The sequence below is a fragment of the Rhagoletis zephyria genome, unplaced genomic scaffold (assembly GCF_001687245.7).
Source record: "Rhagoletis zephyria isolate East Lansing unplaced genomic scaffold, Rhagoletis_zephyria_1.1 Rzeph_scaffold_01085, whole genome shotgun sequence".
Taxonomy (NCBI): domain Eukaryota; kingdom Metazoa; phylum Arthropoda; class Insecta; order Diptera; family Tephritidae; genus Rhagoletis; species Rhagoletis zephyria.
The window spans coordinates 88,245-107,292 of NW_016158169.1; the positions used below are offsets into that span (position 1 = coordinate 88,245).

General features: G+C 34.2%; 1 protein-coding gene across 1 annotated transcript in view; it reads right to left on the reverse strand.

Annotated features, from left to right (window-relative positions):
- Positions 1–408, reverse strand: part of LOC108362746 (ADAMTS-like protein 3) — a gene marked incomplete at its 3' end in the record, with an annotated part of 83,250 nt that extends 82,842 nt beyond the window's left edge. The window contains exon 1 of the mRNA XM_017615865.1: positions 212–408. The remainder of the gene's footprint in view (positions 1–211) is intronic.
- Between the last annotated feature and the right edge of the window lie 18,640 nt (positions 409–19,048).

A 19,048-nucleotide genomic window follows, 5' to 3' on the forward strand; every position in this document is an offset into this window, starting at 1 on the left:
CAGTGTTGTAGTAGTTTCAAATGTCTGTGTATGAGATTTTATTTATTTATTTTCATATTTTTCAAATGCGAATCAAAAGAGTATCAGCCACAGCAATTTAATGCATTTTTTTTTTACTTGTTTTTAATTTATTAAAAAAAAGGATCACAGGATAACTTACACTTCAGTACAGTGCAGCCACTGCTCAACACTTTCCACTACACTGCTTTACCAATCTTTCACTTTCTTCACACAACTCACTTTTATTAAATTTTTCTTTTCACTTTTTTTATTATTCCATTTTTTTTTTTAATTCAAAATGCCAATAACTGAAACCAAATATGTAGTTTTAGTGATTTACTATGTAGTAGTTTAATTTGTAGCACACAAACGCGGGCACCTTGCTTTCCAACGCTAAACTACATTCAACGGCGTTCACTAAGAAACTAACCGTCGTTTCGGCTCAAATGCCAATGCTTGGCAAAGCAATTGCTTCTTCGTTGTCATTTGAGTGCATACGAATGGAAATTCACCACAGTTCCACGACAAGTTATTACATTGTAAAGTAGCGCAGCGCATCATTGCCGAATCGTGCCGGTTCTCATACTAACCGCCTCCCCTCACTGGGTGATTTGAGTGTGTTGCCGAGGAAAAGCTGGTGTTATGGGGAAACTACGAAAAGCGTGTTTGTTCAATATCAGTATGCAAGCGGTTGCAGCAACATTGTTGAAGCAACATGAGTGAGTTATTTGAAGCGAAATGTTAAAATAACGAAATTGCTTAAGTCTTACTGGAATGAAAACTGTGTTCCCGAGATAAATCTTTAAATAAATTAAACAATTTGTAAGAATAAAATTTAGAAGCTTTCAGGAATACTCTATTCTAATCTTTCGAAAACCAAAGGAACTAAATTACTCATGAGACAAAGACAAAGACAAAGACAAAGACAAAGACAAAGACAAAGACAAAGACAAAGACAAAGACAAAGACAAAGACAAAGACAAAGACAAAGACAAAGACAAAGACAAAGACAAAGACAAAGACAAAGACAAAGACAAAGACAAAGACAAAGACAAAGACAAAGACAAAGACAAAGACAAAGACAAAGACAAAGACAAAGACAAAGACAAAGACAAAGACAAAGACAAAGACAAAGACAAAGACAAAGACAAAGACAAAGACAAAGACAAAGACAAAGACAAAGACAAAGACAAAGACAAAGACAAAGACAAAGACAAAGACAAAGACAAAGACAAAGACAAAGACAAAGACAAAGACAAAGACAAAGACAAAGACAAAGACAAAGACAAAGACAACGACAAAGACAAAGACAAACGCAAAGTCTTTGACATGAGACTAGGGGCGGACACGACTCATGAATAACATAGAAGAAGAAAAAATGTTCAACAGCTTTCAAGTCATTTAGCGGCTTTTAATAGAAAAAGCTTACGCTCGCCTTGCAAATCAATCTTTCATGGTCTTGAAGATCGAACTTTTTAGCATAAAAACGATTTGCCTATATTGGCCTATCTGTGGGGTGATTTCTCTCCAACTGCTGTGGCAACAGCGTCAGCTGGATGCTAATTTTTTATATATTTATTTTTAACAAATAAGTACTTCTTGAACAAAATCTGTACATGAAGACTAACTTTGCTTTTAAAATATGGACGTCAGCGCCACCTACTGATTACATTTAGAAAATAACTGGCTAAGTACAAAGTTTCGAACTCATTACATCCATAGTATGCCGATCACTACATCCGATGAGCGGGATGAAGTATTTGGAGCCAAGGTCTTATGAGTTTATTCACGTATGGAGCGAAGTTGGATGGGATGGCGAGTGAAGGTGTCCGCTGCGAGGAAATCTCCATCTATCGAAAGTTTTGGCTTCCAGATCACAGCAGCGATTTCGAATCGGGGACAGCCGCCGTAAAGGAAGCAGATTGCTTACAGAATAATGAATGTAGAAAGAACGTAGGTATATTCTCAGAGCCAGGCGGTAATTACGGTCCTTGGTCTATATATGACATGTGCGTAAGTTCGAAAACCGTCAGGAAATTCCCTTTCGATCACATCAGATTGCTTCGCTTTAAAGCTAATATGGGTTCCAGACTGCAGCGATATTGACGGTAAATACCTACATGACCGATGAGCTAAATAGCAAGACAGCGGATACTGGAGAAGTGCTTGCTGAGTAGGGTAAGAGTAGACACAACAAAAGCTGCCTGCAGTCTACAATTGGACATAAGGGGTTTTTGTTTTGTTAACTGAGTACCGGAGTATATGGTGATAGTTGACAGAGAATGACACCTCAGAACATCAAACTACTTCATTGAGAGTGGGCAAACTTCAGGCTTCCATTCTTCTTTTGAACTTTAAACCACCATCAAAAGAATACCACAGAGCTGTTGATAATCTCAGTTCGTGATATTCGCATCTTTTGCTGAGTATCTATTTTCCTCTGAATTTATGGAAAAACATACATTTTCTGAAATTTATCACTGCCTTTGTTAATTAAAATGAACAAGAAAAAAAAAAAGAAACTATCCACGATTCATTTTTTTATTAAGGAATACTACATATATATTTTTTTGCGTTCTTGTGGCTATAAAGTCTCTATAAATACTGTATATAAAAAACGGATTAAGTTTAGTAGACAACTACTTCAAATGAAGAACTTCCTAACACTTCACAAACTACAGAAATTCAAGTGCAACATAGGTGCAAACCGAGATACTTGTACATGCTACTGGTGGTTACATGCCGGGCATACTAAATATGTATGTATGTATGTATGTACAAAAGTGTGTTGATTACTGACTTATTGAAGTGAAGTTTAGTAAATACTCATTTTGTAGCTGTGTATGTACACAGTTAAAAGTTTACACCACCCATTGTCCGGTGTTTATTTGCTGATGGTTATTCTATGCATTTCAAAGGGTATCTCAAAATGGTATCAGCTAACTTTGAAGGTATCATTAATTTTTGGTCAGCGTTACCAACTTATAATTCAAAGATATTGTATGAACTTATTTTTTGTTTTTTATAAATATCAACGATTCTTCTAAATATCAACAAAATCTGGGCTTCACTTTTTTCTTTTTGACGTGTAAACATCTTTCCTCCCGGTATCCAGCCTTGATGTTGTTGTCACACAAAGAGGAGCGATCTACAGTTCTACGCCGACTTCGAAGGACCATTTTGGGGATATAGATGTTTACACATCAAATTTCACGAGTACCGCGTACTCAGTATGTGTTAAAATATATGTAGCATGTAGAGATTTTTTTTGTCATATTTGTATTTATTTCAAGGCACCCTTTATATTGACACACATATATTCATATTCATAAATGTATACTTTTGTATACTTATATACGCACATGTGTACATATGTACATACATACATGTAGGCATTTATGCGTTAACACAACGATGAATGATTTTGAATGCACCTGTCAGATTCAATTGCTTGTACTCATGTGTACATACATATGTAAGTACTGTAGGCAATAAAGCGATTGCATTTTGTTTAAGTACTCTTGTACTTACACAAGTACTTTAGTAAATATGTATGTATGTACGTGTATGTGTAAACTTAATTACTTAATTTATACGCAATCAATGCAAATTAATTATGCTAATATTGACACAAATGAGTTATGTAATTTTGAGTACTGCATAATTTTGTGGAAATTTATGAGTTAAGTGGCATTTAGCAAATAATAGGACAGGGGAATAGATATCTATACATACAAATGTACATGTATACATGCCAGGGTTGTTGCGAATATTCGCATTCGCATTCGCAGCCGCGGAGCTTCCGCATTAATTTTAACATTCGCATTCGCTTTCGCATTCGCAAAAATCAATGCGGAACTTTTGCGAATGCGAATAATGAAGGGACAGGAAATTACAGTTATTTTTTTTACGAGCTAAACTTGGCCAAATATTTTTATTCCCGACTAAGAGTCCTTTCCGGAAAATAATCAAACCGCTTATCCAAATTAAACAAGTTTGCTATCAAATGAAAGAGGACTTAAATAGCTTTAAAACTGATATGTCTAAACGAGCAAAGCCACCTACCGAAAAATTTTTCAATAAAAAATGTTAATTAATTACCATAGAACAAACCTTGGGTCAGGTATTTGAATTTCTTTAGTATGAAATGATACAAAAAAAAAAAAATATAAATAGAGGTTTAAAAGCTATTTCAGTCCTCTTTCACATGATATAAAATTTGGTTAATTTTGATAAGCTGCGAAAAAGCGAAAAAACTTTTATTATTACGTATATCTGGCCAGTCACAGAAGAAAGGATTAAAAATGAATTACAAAAACTAAAATGGAAAAAAAAAACAATAAATATAACTGAAAGGCCTCTCGACTCGTGCAGCGTCAATCGAAAAGAATTTACAATTTTGTCAAGTTTCAAGTTTTTCAAGTTTGTCGCCTCGAGCGAGCAGTTATTTAGTGGCCCTGATTTACGACCCTTTAAAGACTTTTGATTGGATACAATGTTCCAATTTTTAAATTCAAGTACAAAAAAAAAACATTACTAAAAATAACTAACCTTTACATTTTTTAGTTAACTAAATCACCTAATTTACTCACCTAAATTATTTCTTAACAAGCAAAAAAGTCTAAGTTCGGGCGGAGCCGAACACTAAATACCCGGCGCCAGTATTCAATATAGTTTTCACCTTTCCGAAAACTACCGCTACATGTTAAGCAGGGGTGGGGTTACCCCTTTTTCAAACATCTTCGATAGAACGTTCAGTTAGATATAATGAGATAAACTTATATAGTTATACGTGAGCGGAATCACGCCCATTTTCCAAAATTCAATAATAATGTTATTTCTTTTCAAGGGATTGTTTGGGTAAAATTAGCGTCCTTAAATTTCGAAATATTGAAGTTTCAAGCATTTCTAAAATTTACCGTTATGAAAAAGTGGGCGTAATTTTAGTCCGATTTCGATAACTTTGCCTTTATTAGGCAACCACAATAATCGTCCCGAGATGGTACACATTGATCGAACGGTTACCGAGATACACATACATATGTGATCATAACCGGGCGGGGTAACGCCCATTTTCCAACATTTTATTATAAGCGTATTTTTTGCTAAATAAGTATTGCAGACATCAATCTTGAATAAATTAGCTCCAGTATTTACTGATTTATCGAAGCTTTCGTATTTATCTAAATTACCGTTATATGGGATGTGGGCATGGTTATTATCCGATTTTTTAAACTTTCAGCCGTTTGGTATGTTTTGTGAAGGCCAACAACTGTGTCTGTGTTTGGGCGAAATTGGCGGAGCGGTTCCCAAGGTATACACATGTAATCATAAGTGGGCGTGGCTACGCCCCATTTCCAAAAATGTTTAATATTATTTTTCGCCTAAAAATGATTGTAAATATCAATTTTGAGTGAATAAGCTTCGGTAGCTATTAAAATTAAAATATCGCAGTTTTCGTATTTCTGAAAATTACCGTTGCATGGGAGGTAGGCGTGGTTATCGTCCGATTTTGCCTATTTTCAATACCATCCGTTCTACGCTCAAAAGAAGTACACATACCAAGTTTCGTTAAGATATATCAATTTGTACTCGAGTTATCGTGTGCACAGACGGACGGACGGACGGACGGACGGACAAACAGGCACCGCTTAATCGATTTCTCTTTTCATTCTGATCATTTATGTATACATTTGTCTTTATCTATTTCGATTCGTTTTGCTTGTTACAAACAACCGTTATGTGAACAAAGTTATAATACCCTTGTGCACAAATGCGCTCGGGTATAAAAATACTTGACATCCGCATTCGCATCCGTATCCACGGATGCTAGCGTTCAAACATCCGCATTCCACTTTCGCAACATCCCTGATACATACATACATATGTGGGCATAAAAATATTATTCGACACATATGTATGTATGTACATATGCGTTTTTAAGTGCTTTTACATGTAAATGTAATGTTTCAAGTCCCTATTTTCGCTATTTTAAACGACATAACGTTTTAATCGATTAATTGTCGGAAAAAGTTCGATATCATTAAGAATTGTTTTCAATTTCAATTAGCTATTTGACAGATTTTATATAACTCTGGATTCGAAATGGAAATGAGTTAGGGCCTTCCTATATTAAAGTAACGCTATGTACATATATCATCCAGATTGGGCGATTATGTATTTATATTTGTGATAACTCCCGCTGAATGTGAAATTTTAAATTTCATTTGTGGAAATAGTTCATCTCGCCTTATTATAGCTATTAATTTATTTTAAGCGGCGAGCTCTTAAAAGCGGATTTGGCGATTAATCAATTAATATGAGTTATAATAAATTTATTAATTGCGTAGTCCTATTGGCAAATGTGTTAATCAAATATTTTTAAAAAATATGAATATTTTTAAAGAAAATTGTTTGTACATCACTATCATATATGTGATTTGTGTTATTATATTCGTTTTGGTTTTAAAAACTATGTTAGAGAAAGATTTCATTTTTAAAATAAAAGATTTTTAAGCCGATTTCATGAATTTTATAAAAAAAAAAAACTTTGGCGATTTTTGGCGATTTTTTTTTTCAGAAATGACTATTTTCTTTTTAACAATCTGGACATCCTGGTTTGAGGTGAAAGCTAATTAATTTCATTTAACACACTCAGTCTTTAAGTAATTTGCGAAATTAGGTTAGTAATTTGAACAAATATATTCAATTAGCAAGGTAATGTGCTGATTAATTTGGAAGCAATGAGTTAATTATTTTATATTAGATTTAGTATTAAATGATTTTGATTTAGGAATGTCATAAAATTTTGCGCTAATATATTTAAAAAAGCTTTACGCCTTCATGAATATTTAATGCTTATTCAATTTTGATAATAGCAATGCCATAAATTGACACCGACGTTAAATCTTTGATTTCGATGCAAATGAAGGCAAACTTCAATTACACCGAAGAACTTTTAAAAGCGTTTTTGTTTTTTTTTAATTTGTTTTGAACTTTAAATGTTTTAAGTGCATGCGAGTGCAAGGCGTGATAAAGTGCACATATGAATGGATTATTAATGAAGTGTTGCAAAAATATTTCTCCTAATTATACAACACTCTGTTCCCCCTGACACCTTTAGTGCCTTATGTTTGAAAGGTATGTAAATAGAATGTAGGTCGAGTTTTGATTTTGTCATAGAACATAAATTTACTATCCACTGCAATCTATGCATATAATAATTTCAGCAACAATTTCTTTTATATGGAAGAAAATGCATAGTACCGTCCAGCAAAAAAAAAAAACAAAAAAATATTTGAAATCAACGCGCTTTTCTAGCGCCTATAAAACTGCATATGTAATTAGAACTTTTCTAAAAATTCTGAAAAAAGTTTGAAATTGTGTGTAATTGGTAAAGTTTGAAATGTGGATTGGTATTTGCTAGTTATTTAATATGCTAGGCCAATGCAAAAATAGACTTGAAGAGCAATAGTCATAGGTAAAGTAAAAATTCTTAGTTTATGTTAAAACTACTAAAGAGCAGATACCGCCGCAGATATAGGCTAACGAATACTAGCGCACTGATAGCAAATAGAATGCTATATCCTTCCGATGACATAAACATTTCCGATGGCCTTATTACCACCTGTGAGATCTATGCCAAGTGTGAGTAATCTTCACATATAAACTTTGATCCCGTTTGCGACACGCCTTAACCGACTCCAATCGAGAGCATAATTTATATGTGATATCTGTGACCGTGTTTTTACCGATTGAGGGGGTGACACTGAAAGAAATCGTTCATTTAATTTTTTAATTAATCGGTAAAAAAAACATATATATGTATAAACATATTAGTCCATAGTAGGGATGAATATATATACACATTAGGGTGGCCCTTAAAAAATTAAATGAACGATTTCTTTCAGTGTCACCCCCTCAATCGGTACAAACACGGTCACAGATATCACATATAAATTATGTGCTGTTAATTTTTTCAATTCTTACGATCTCGGAATTTTCGGGATCTCGTTTCAATCCCGTGATCCTGCGATCAGTCCCGATATTTAGATATTTTTTATTTTTCAACAACTAAACACGAATAAATTACATCAATATTTTTTGAGAACCTCTCCTACCATATAATAAGTAACAAGTAAATGGGTTTGGAACCAAATTTTTTATTTAAAGTAAAAATGATTTCATATTTATATGCATTTAATAATACTTAAGCTAGTACATACCTGATAAAGTAACTTAAGGTATGTAGAAAAAACTCGATGCAAAAGAAATAAGTCAAAAAATTCATTTTCTGGTTGAAGAAAGTTCATAATACTAGTGGCAGAAATAAAAGAAACGCCTTATTTAGACTATATTTTTATATATTTATTTTGTTTATTTAATATTTGATTTTTTTTTACAAATGCTTTTTTTTAAAGACTTTATTATTTTAAAGATATGGTTAATTCCAAAACTTATTTAAAAAATTCAATGCAATAAACAACAAAAATATGGGTACCAAATGAAAGAGAAAATTCTTTAGAACTTTTTGGGTACACAAGGACGAATAGCAATTATTAAAACTGCCCCTTTAATCTATTTTATATTTTAAGCTAATAGTAAGCCCTTAACATATAATTTGTTCAAAAATAAAAACTGCAAAATTTCAAGGAAATTCAAGAATAAAATTATAAAGGGGCATTTTCAATACCTACCCGTCCTTTATGCACAAAAAAATTAAACTGTTTTAACTCTACAGAATTTTCTCTTTAATCTGATACCATACTGGTTTTCTAAGTACATTGCACTGAACTTTTTAAATAATTTTTTGAATTACTCATATTTATCTTTAAAATTTCAAAGTTCTTTTAAAAAATCCTAAGAACGAATTTTACTATATGCGGCCTCAGTTTTGCGAATATATTAATTTTTTGTGTGTAAAATTACCTGTCGCAAGGTATTATATGTACATATGTATATGGAGTTACACACTTGTAAAAAAAAAATATGAAATGTTAAATAAACAAAAAATATAGCCGAAATTGGTCAACATAAGGCGTTTCTATTATTGCCACCAGCGTAAATTACAAATGCCGAAAATCCCGGGATTCTAGGCAAAAAATCCCGGCACTTGAAAAAGACCGGAATCCCGGGTTTAACATTCCTAGTACATACACCTGTAGGTACATATAAAGTTGGTACTACAAAAGATTTTATGTGTACATACATATGTATATGAAACAGGCGCGAGATATTATTGATCTTCGAAAATTCAACCGATTAAGCCACATACTCGTAGCATCAAGTAACCCATCCAGTGCTCAACATTTTGTTGTATGTGCATGTGTGTTACATAGCGCGCGTTACAGATTGATTGTATCGCATAAATTGCGCCAATTATCCGCGCCAATACTAGTTACAACTACAGCAACAACAACAATAGGAAGAATTGCCATAGCGACGAAAACTGCAATGTTGGCATATTACCTGCGGCGGGATTGGCGGCGTCGAATAGGTGCATTTATTTACCATGTGCATCGACAAGCTGGTGCGGTGTATGTATTCAGAATCGTTTTCGCGCTCAAGTGGGTTTGGCATATTGAAATATTAAGCGTGCACATACAACGAGACGCAGATGCCAATGTGCCAGCATAGGCGATCAAATTTATTTATGTACGAAGACAAGTGTTACACTGGCGGTCATGCATAACTTAACACTTAACCGTTTATTTTTTATGCAGTAGAATTTTGTACATTAATAAAATATATATATATATATATATATATATATATATATATATATATATATATATATATATATATATATATTTTTTTTTTAATATAGTTCACAATATTATAAAAGCCAAGTACATACATAAATAAAATTTACAAACTTTGTACTAAATTTCAAAAAATTCATAAAATTTTCTTCAATATTTAAAGTGTTTAATTAAAATCTTTAGGAAAATTGCAAAATTTGTATTCTTCTTTTCCATGTAACGCATGTTTTTATATGGGCCACATCGGAACAAAATTTTGCAAAATCAATCAGAACTTTGAGCTACTTATAAATATGCACTTTATTACAAAAATTAAGTAGGCTATTAAACTGCATATTTTCTAGAAATTTTTATTGAAAATTTTTTGTACAACGCTTAAAACTTTTATTTATATAGTTTTTTATTGTGGTTTGATCTACATTAAAAAAAAAAAAAATATTTTTAATAATCTACAAAATTTAAAAACAAAGCTAAAATGTTGCAAAAAAAATACTCCACTAACATTACTTGCACTATAATTGCTGCGGAAAATGTATGCTTCTCTCTCAAAAGCGTTTTCCTCTTCTTCTTTTAAGGAACTTGAATATTAACGTAATAGCCAAAAGCTTCAATAGTTATTTTAATTTTTAATTTTATAATCATCATTAATGATTTCTTTATTCACAACAATATAATCGCGTTTAAATTGAATACAAAAGTTACAATAGTAAAAAAGGGAGAAAAAATCAGGCTCGCTGCCAGAAAATGTGCGCTTGAATATACATAAACATTTAAACAAATGAAATTGGTTTTGCATTTTAAAAGGAAGGAAAAATATTAATAAAACAACAATAAATCTATGATGCTAAATTAAAATTTTAATGGCAGTGTATGTAGATACATACATACATGGAATTATGTAAAGATTTATGCATGTAAAACATATAAAAATATCCAGTGGCGAAACATGTGCTAGCAGATTGCATTTTTGGTATACCCTAATATGAGTTTTACAAATTTGAGCTAGTTTGGCGTGGACCAGTTGTGATCTAGTTTGATATTAACTAGTTGCCAACCAGCTAGAAATTTACTACTTACCAACTAGTTCAAAGATAACTAGTCAGATAGGTATTAGAAAATTGTTAATGTAAAACTTAAGGCAAAGTGCAGCATCGCTCGGCTAATTGACCCCGCTTAACTGGTTCGCCGTTTTTCTTATTTAAAAACTCAGTAAAAGAATGAGCTTAAAATCCAGCCAGATCAGCTCCTGGTCAGTTAGTTACGCGATTTATTCTTTTAAAAGATTCGATAAACAAATTTTGAATGCAAGGTATCTTAATGCTGCCATCTTTTACAGATCACCCAGACACCAAAAATTACCGTCTAAATAAACCCGCTGTACTGCATAAACACAACGAGCTTTCGAGATTCAGATCCGTTGAAGAGATCACTGCATACACTTCACGGTTCATTCGGAGTCGTCTGTAAAGTAGAGCTTTCGAAACATTTTGAAAATAGTCTTTCTTTAGGACTATTTCTTGGTGCGAGTTGAGTATAAGGTCTTTTTCTTACACTCATAGATTCAACGTAATGATTTTCGGGTATTTATTAAGGTCATTATGGCAGCAGTTAAGTTGGAAATAGACGAAAGACATACTGAATCTTAACAGACTTGCAGTAAGAGTTCCTTACGGAGCTATCAAAGGAGATTTCCATCCGCAGAAGCTGCAGCTATGAGTTTGAGGAGGAAGTTAAGAGATCCGCCCCAACTTTGTGGATGTTGCCTATGTTTAAGGCGACTCAAACAGCTGGGCCTTGCTTCGTCATCAGTCTTTCAGAGATAGCGGAGGTGGAACTATTGGACCTCCCTTATTTCAATAAGGGTGGCAAGGTGGTGCACGGGTGATGCAGATTTTTTAACAGCAATTATTTGTGATATGCTAAAGTTTTTTTGTATTTTATTTTTTTAATTGGTACTATAGGCTATAGTAAACTTAGTCATGGAGCGATACTCAGTTGACCAAAAGTTGTATGAAAGTGATCGATCTGCAAGAAGTGCATTTTGCGCATTCTGCGCTTTTTCGGTCAACATTACATAGCCGGTCATCTGAGTAATCAAGCAGCCGTTTGGTGCAGAAATTCAAAGAAACCGTGTTGGTGCATCTGTGTACAGCTCCTACGGCCGAAAATATTGCGGCCTCTAACTCTGTTATGGCCTGAATTAGATCGCATGGATTTGGACGATATGTGACTTCAACAGGAAGGTGGCACTATAGCATAAAACAAGGGCCTTATTGCGACAAAACGAGGTCAAATGGACGTCGAAATCTTGACACCATTGGACTTCTTTCTTTTTGTAAAGGAGCTCCGGGTAGTCAAATTTACTTCCTTCTGGCCTCCACTTATAGAAAGCACTCGCAAATTACAACCAAATGTGTCTGCGAGTGGAAGTATGAAAATTTCCAAACATTTTCCTAAAATAACCATGAATGTAGACGATTTGTTGGGCATACATGCATAATCCGATTGCCAGATCTATGCTTCGCTGAATAACTTAAATACATATACGAACATGTTCATTGACACTTTCCCCACTCCTGTTCATTGCTGGCTTTGCTCTGCTCTCTAACTTGCTACATTTTTGCATCTGTGTGTTTTTTTTTGTTGCTTCCGCAACGCACACCACAACATCTTTCACACATCAACTATGCCATAATACGATTTTAATTGTTGTGGATAAATGAATAATGTGGCGAATTTGAAAAACTATTGGAACAATGGCTGCACAGCACAAATTAACGTTTTTAATTGTGCGCCATAACAGCAGTAAAACCGCACCACAACTGCTACTGGATGAGTCGGCGTATGCACATTAGGGCGGGTCGAAAAGCATAAAATATTTGATACGAAAATTGTATAGGTCTTAAATGGTGTGTTTTTAATCCCTTATTCTACAAAATAAATCCTGTTTCTCTGCGACAATATCTTCAGTCTGTGGAATTTAAAATAAGAATGGGGATACCAATTTTTCAAATTTTTACAACAACTTGTCTACATCAAATTCGGAATTTATTTCCAATCATAAAGTCATAAAAAAATAAATTGGGCAAATTAAAAGTAAGTAAGATCATTATTATAATCAATGAGTCTTTTTTCCTTCTTAATTTATTAATATTAATTTAAATTTTGGCTTTCCTTTTCTACCGTGGCCGCCTGGGGGAGAATACACCATCTGAGCTTATCGAAGCTCGAATTACTGCCCGGTATAGCTTGTGTGCTCCCACGCACGTGGTAGAAACTAATGGTGGTGGTTTTTACTACTAAACTAATCGGCTTACTTGCCCATTTTCCATTTGCTTACGCGCAATTTGCATTAGGAATGGAACTTTTCTAAGTACTAATCGAAATAGAATAACATGAAGGTATCGAAAAGAGACTGAAAACACCAAAGCCAAATAAATTTTAGTCAACACTTGTACAATGAAGTTACAGTTTTTTAATTTTAATATATTACCAAATACAACTAAATCTTTCTGGAGCTAAAAAAAAGCTAGATAAATTTGAAAATAGCTAAAAAAAGAGCTAGGACTGGCTAACAAAGCTAGTTGCAGTTACATTTACGAGCTATCTATGAGTTTCCGGCACAAAGTATCGTGGAACTTTAGGAAAGTCATGTGGCAGCACATATAACGTGTAGGAAAAATGTAACGAGACCTTAAGTACCATCACCACTGCGACTTTTTTGGCGCGTTTCCATTTACCTCAGAGCCAAAGTTATTGCAGTACCTTAGAGTTTCTCGTTACCACCTTTGGCGCCTCAATACATCGTCTGTCTAAAAGGAAATTTGACGAAAAGGTTGTGACCTCAATAGATCGTTTAAATGATCGATAATATGGAACTTTTGTTGACGAAAACATTTATTAAAGGAAGTATCCAATAAATTCACTGCCGAAAATGACAAAAGAACATGAAACTAACGTGGATATTGTGAAATTGTTTTTGCGTCGATGGACAGTGCCAGAGACAAATGATTGACTTAAAATATGATCTTCCACATCAAAGGATGGTCAGAAAGTCACAGGGGAGTAACAGTAATAAAAACAGTATACAGTAATATTCAATGCATTTCATCACCACCAAACTAATCGGAGAGACTTAAAAGTGCAACAGATTTGTCACGCGACCGGTTGTTCGGTCAGCACATCAGCCATAGCAGATCTCTGTGTGACAGCGTAGCGTGATTGTAACATGTGTACTCTGCATACGAGTATTCCATTAGCGACCTTGCTCGCAGGCAGTCATCACCCCGCTATGATAGCAATCAATTCCACATTGAATAAAAAACGAATTCCAAGGTTGCAGTTATCATTTATGAGTAGGTTTTTTCGAGGCAACGCTGATGCAACTGAGTGAATGCTCGCGACGAACCACCGAAAACAGTGCAGTTGGCGCAACCGCTGGGACACTGCCATGTCCGACTCGCTAACAAACAATTCAATTTCATGGCCCTATGGGCAGACACAGGAAGCAAAAGTGAGTTTGGGAGAGTATTAATTGGTGAAATGGCGCCGAAGTGAGCGAAAGGTGGGAGAAGCGTGGTAAATATACGCGACGACAGCTACAGTGGATAAGCGGACATGCAATTCCACTTATGTTATCGCACGGTTGATGCTATAGCAGTAGCTGGTGGCTGGCAGGAAAACTCAACGCTGAATGCACTATTTTGTTGTTTTGTTAGCTTGCACGCAAATAGACGTACACGCCCATTGATTGGCAAACCCTGAGGCGGGCAGTCACAAAAATTTGCAAATTAATAAAGTGAAGCGCCTAATGTTGCCCGTACTTAGCCTACTCCGAGGCTGTAAGGACTTGAATACATTGTAGGCTGGACAGGCGCTCAGTGGATCAGCGTGACACAGACGACTGTGGTTGGCTGGCTGATCAACCAAGCGGCTGACTGGCTGACTACATGGCTGTCTGTCAATATTGTGGGTCCCTGTAGACATACTAATTTAGGTTCACAACTTAAAAGCTAAGGTGTCAATGGAGTCGAGGTTTTACTAAAAATCGCATTTATGATCAGATTTGGCTCAAATTCGCCAACAGAAATAAAGGCTATGTCTTCTAACGACCACAAAACCAGGCGTGAACGTGAATTGTTGATGAAAACGTTGGACCAAATGTTTCAATAAAAAAAATAATAATTAAATAAAATGAAATACATATCTAAAGAAACGATAAAAAAAATATTTCATATTTTTACTGCCTTCAGTGTACCTACAGAATACCTGTTAATAAACATGTATATGTACGTACATATGTATGTGTTTACTATTTTACAGCATTTAAAACTGGAGCAACAGCCTCAGCGACGAATCAAACTTGTCAGCTTGGAAATTTTCAACACTTTCGAAAATAAAAATGCTAAACAAATGCTTTAGATGGCTGGAAGAGGCGGGAGGCCTGCAAAGCTTGTGGCAACCGGCTAATAAAATTGATTTTCTGCTGCAGTAGCAAGGCGGTAGGTAACAGAGTGAAAATACGACCCTGCAGTGAAAACCCAAACCAGTTATAAAAAATACTAGTTCATAAACTACTATGTTCAATGTAAGTAGGAATAATTATTTCAATTTAAATATAAATAACAAACTTAAAAATCTAGTTGCATTACAAAAAAAAAAGAAACAAATATATAAGAAGAAATACTTGTGCCATAAAAAAAATAGATTAAAAAAAAATTTTTTTTTTTAAATTTAATTTAAGAATAACAAAAAAAAACCCGAAATAAAAAATATAAATAAAAGAAATATTATAAAAAAAAAATAAAAAATTACCACGCGAGTGCTTTGCTCTGTCGGCCATTGCGACTGTTGGAGCGCCGCGAGCAAAAAGGCATACTAATGCTTTTCATGGGGGATGAATTGGCAGACTATCTCATCAACTGGTATGATGCTACTAGTATTAGGTTTGTTCGTCGAGCAAAAAATTTGTACAAATTTGTACGAATTATCACGATTTTTGCCCAAATCGCGTTCGTGCCGACCAAAAAATTATCCAACACTCAAAAATTGTGAGAGCAAAGTGACAGTTCTCTTGGAGAGAAGTTGCAAATTCTTGCTGGAAAAAATTTTGCCAGCAAGAATTTGCAAACACGAAAAACATGTGGTTGTGGCGCATGGTTGCATTTTTGTCTACAATAATTTGAATAAATTAGTTCGTTAAATTTAAAAATTTATAAACACGAGCGATTTTTTTATGAAAAAAGGAAGTAAATAATTGTTGATATAATTAATTTAGTTAATTCCAATGATTTGAACTTAATTCGGCTGAAAAAAATGGTATTCGCAATCGGAATGCAATTGCAACCAGAGTCGATTTAAGAAGCCCGACAGCTAGTACGATGAAGAAATTGAAATGTATGTTAAAGAAAGTCAGAACAACAAGAAATATACATGTATATCCTGTTTTTGGCCATCCGAAAGAATTTTAAAAATTCTATAAAAATTTTTTATGTTTGAAATGCAACCGTGGACGCCAGCTGGCAGCGAAACTTGCAAATTCCTGCAAATTTGCGTTCGTGCAGAAATTTGCAAGTTTCTCAACATGAGAGAGAATTTGAGAGAATTTTTTCTTACTCTCTGATATTTTGAGTGTTGGATAATTCTTGCTGGATTTTCGACGAACAAACCTATTGCTAGAAGTAGATGCTAATGCATAGCCTGACAATTGACAGCTCGTAGGACATCGCAATGTTAAAAATACCAGTCGCTAACATTGAAAAAGGATAGTACGTGAACTAGTTGGGCTGAAAGCGCAAACTGGTAGAATTCTAGTTCACAACTAGTAGCTTTCCCTGCAGGGGAGCGATCGAACAGCCGCAGCAGTAACACGTAAAGCTTCCAATCAGCAGTGGCCGCGTGCAAGCGAAAGGGAATTAATGCAGTTTCCTTGTTGCCTAGCAATCATTGCAATCATAGTAGCTGATTGCAATTTTTACTAGTATGTGAATATGCAAGCAGAGTAACGATCATACATACATATATATAATTACATATATGTACCTAGATTCATATTTATGCATAGAGCAAATATTTAGCAGCAAAGCAGCAGAGGGTTGAGCGAACGATTTTTCAACTATCTTTTTGTACAGTGGTTCAAAATTGGCATTTTGTGTACACAATTCACTAATTTTTCACTCAATTTGATAATTTTTTTTAAATGAAAGTTAATGGAATTTGAAAGGGACACGTTGAGCCCGATTTTTGAACATTTGTTTGTTTGTATTATATTTTTTTTAGGGCAAAGTGCAGAAAAAGTACCAATTTTGAAGAAACTCGATTCTCCTGTTCCAGTTAATAAAAGTTACATAATAGAAGCTAGTTGAAAACAATTGTAGGGTCCTCCCAAAACGAAAAAAATTGAAATGTCATAAACATTTTTTCACCAAAATTTATATTTTATTTTTTTTTTTACTTTTATAAAAATATTCGGCATGCAGTTTTATAGATCATAAAATTTTAGTATGATAAAGTGCAAGTTGCAAGTGGTTAAGAGTTCGCGTTCATTTTCAATAACAAATGCTTTGATTTCCAATTTAGCATGCATGCATGTGCCCGAAATTTTAGCGAAAAAATTGTTTTCACCTAATTTTTATTGTGGAACATTTATTAACTGGAACAGAAGAATCGATTTTCTTCAAAATTGATACTTTTGCTGCACTTTGCATTAAAAAATTTATTACAAACAAACAAAAACCGAAAAATCGGGATCAACTTGGTTTCTTGCAAATTCTCTAAGCTTTTATATAAAAACAATTAATCAAATTTAGTGAAAAATGAAGGCTCCAGTGAATTGTGAACACTAAATTCTAGTTTTGAACCACTGTGCATTGCCTGTTAACTCCGCGGATATAAAAAAGTTTTTGAATGCTATGAAAATGAAAATGCAATAAAATTCATTTTAATTACAGTCCTTTTCATAAATTATAATAAATTAAATCAACAAAAAGGTTGAGTTGAAAATTTCGAAACATTTCATAAAAAAACCGTCAGCAACTCAGCGGTCAAGCAGCGTCACACCAGTGCAGCGCACGAAGGCACATTCCCGCATTGTGGCAGCCTCATTAACTTTTATGTATACTTGTGTATTAAAAAGTAATAATAAAATTTGGTTTTTGTTGTTGCTATTTGTTGTTTTCGTTTGCATAGCAGCGCATTGCCTTGGGACTTATTCGCTCAACTTTATTATGCTTTGGTTTGGTTATAAGTACATACGAGTCTGTAAGTATGTATGTAAATACTTAATTTTGATAGCTAGCATAATGTTCGTTATAAATTCCCCACTCTGTTATGGAACAATAAAAAGTCCCTCTTGATTGGCTATAAATCCCGGCAGGCCATTAACAACTGTGTTTTTACTAATTCCTCCCTAAAGTTGTAATGAGCGTGTAGTGGAAGGAGCATGTCGATAAAAATTGGGGAGCCACATTCCAGTGATATCATGATGTGTATAACAAGTGAAAATACGAGTGAAACATAAAATATGTAAACAGTACGTGTATACAGTAAAGTATATCTGTATATGTATTGCTGTCTAACATTAATAAACAGGATACGGCTGTGGAGTGTTTATTAGGGAACCCAATAATATCAGGTCGTTCATTAAGACTAAGCTAAAATATTTGTAATAGATATAAACTGACAAAATAAGAGAAAATAAGCTCTTTTAGGCACAATGGGATGATGTTGGCGTTTGCTTAAGGCACGAACCAATCTATAGCCAAAGGACTCTTGATGATAGCAAAACCCCAAGAGAAATTTACTCTAGCACATCACAAATGTTCTACAAAAAGGTTAAGTGAACAAATTTACTACGCGTCGCCCCAGATGAAAAGATTCACTAAATCGACCTTGATGAATATGGTATCTCAAATTGCGCAGTAGACACATTAAGCTTTTTCGTTATTCAATCAGTAGAAGGTCGGCAAATATGTTAGGTATAACTTATATATGTATAAAGTCTCTTCACAGTTTCGCAGGCAACTTATATCAATCCCTAATAGTTTTCAATATGCTCAGAAAGTTCGAATCAAGATGTTTCAGTTTCGCAAAGGCTCGAAAAATGATTAGATTAGTTCATTTCTTCGTTCCCAAATAAACAGCTGAGATAGTAAGCAACAAAATTGATATTTTGTCTCACCGAGTATGTAAACTAGAGATGGGCACGGGACTAAATATTTAATCCCGATCCCGCCCATCCCGAAATTCGATTTTTAAGTCTCGAACCCGCCCATCCCGACGTTTTTTAG